The following is a 1,768-nucleotide window of genomic DNA, read 5'->3' on the forward strand; positions in this document are numbered from 1 at the left end:
TCCTGCCCCTCGGCCTCTGAGCCCGGCGTTCTTCCGGCGGAGCTCGGTCACCCTGGTGTTGCCAGCGACCCGGGCCTCCTCGTGGGAGAAGCGGGGCTGCTTTCGCGCCTCGTAGCTGCGTATCTTCCTCCTCAGCTCGGAGAGTGAGCGCTGACAAAGAACTTGAATCCTCCCAAGTTTGGGCGAAAAGTTTAACAACATTCTCCGAAGCCAAGACCCGGTCAAAGGAGAACGGGCATGATCCTAAAACGCATTAGGTACACACATACTTGATGCCAGTTAAAGGCTCAAATGTGCGAAAACAAAACGAGAGGTCTGAACTTTTCTCACTAGGCGACCTTTGAACCCTCGTAAAGGAAGGTGATTGGATGCTCCCGTTATATGTAAACATACGGTTGCCCGAATGGAGCTGCTGCCAATGTTCACTAAGTCACCAAGGACAGTCAAGGTGTCTGTCTCATGGGACGTGAGGTCTAGTAAATGCCTTAAGTGACAGTGTGTGCCAGGTAGGTGTTCAATAAATTTGTAATGGATAAATGAAAGCACCGGGGCCAACATTTCAAGAAATGTTAATTTCTTTTCCATCACAATGAAATTCCTGCAAAAAAATTATAGTAGCTCTTTTTTATATCTAAGCTTACACTGTTTCCTAAAAGAGTTAAGACTAATATGAACTATGCTGTACTGCCTAGGACTGCAAACTAGGAAGCCTTAGCAAATTTTTCATAACTAAGGGGGAAAATATATCTTTTGAGGAGACATCTTTTTTCTTTTACTTTAAGTTCTTTATTGTTTAATGTATTACATAAGTCTCCTTTTCCCCCCATTGGCCTCTCCCCAGCCGCCCCTACCCCCCAGCACATTCCCTCACTCCCCCTCTCCTCCATCTGTGTCTATTGGTTATGCTCATATGCATCCATACAAGTCCTTTGGTAGATCTCTTATCCCCTCACCCCACCCCACCCCACCTTCCCTCATAGGTTGGACAGTCTATTCGATGCTTCTATGACTCTGGTTCTGTTTTTGTTCATCAGTTTATGTTGTTCATTATATTCCACAAATGAGTGAGATCATGTGGTATTTATCTTTCTCTGACTGGCTTATTTCACTTAGCATGATGCTCTCCAGGTCCATCCCCGCTGTTGAAAATGGTAAGAGTTCCTTCTTTTTTACAGCAGCGTAGTATTCCATTGTGTAGATGTACCACTGTTTTTTAACCCACTCATCTGCTGAGGGGCACTTAGGCTGTTTCCAAATCTTAGCTATTGTAAATTGTGCTGCTATGAACCTAGGGCCTGGTTGCAAAGAATAATTCAGAAATGATATTCAAGTAAAATCTGCAGACATCTCGTGATTATTTTTGGTATTACGTTTCTCATCGTTCATAACCTGATGGCTTTTTATGATTTCCAAATCAGCTATTGTAAATTGTGCTGCTATGAACATAGGGCCTGGTTGCAAAGAATAATTCAGAAATGATATTCAAGTAAAATCTGCAGACATCTCGTTATTATTTCTGGTATTACATTTCTCATCGTTCATGACCTGATGGCTTTTTATGACAGATACTGGGAGTCACAAGATGTTGCCACGATCTAACTAGAATTGCCGAGGTGTCTCATTAACAAGAATCAAATCGATGCCTCAACAAAAGGAGAAACCGAAGGATGCCAAGTCAGGATGATCTGAAACTAAACCTGGACACCTTTGGGCTTTTGGGCCTTTTTTAAAGTCTCTTGAGCATTTTTAAATAGAAATAAATTTGGGC

The sequence above is a fragment of the Myotis brandtii genome, unplaced genomic scaffold (assembly GCF_000412655.1).
Source record: "Myotis brandtii unplaced genomic scaffold, ASM41265v1 scaffold182, whole genome shotgun sequence".
Lineage (NCBI taxonomy): Eukaryota > Metazoa > Chordata > Mammalia > Chiroptera > Vespertilionidae > Myotis > Myotis brandtii.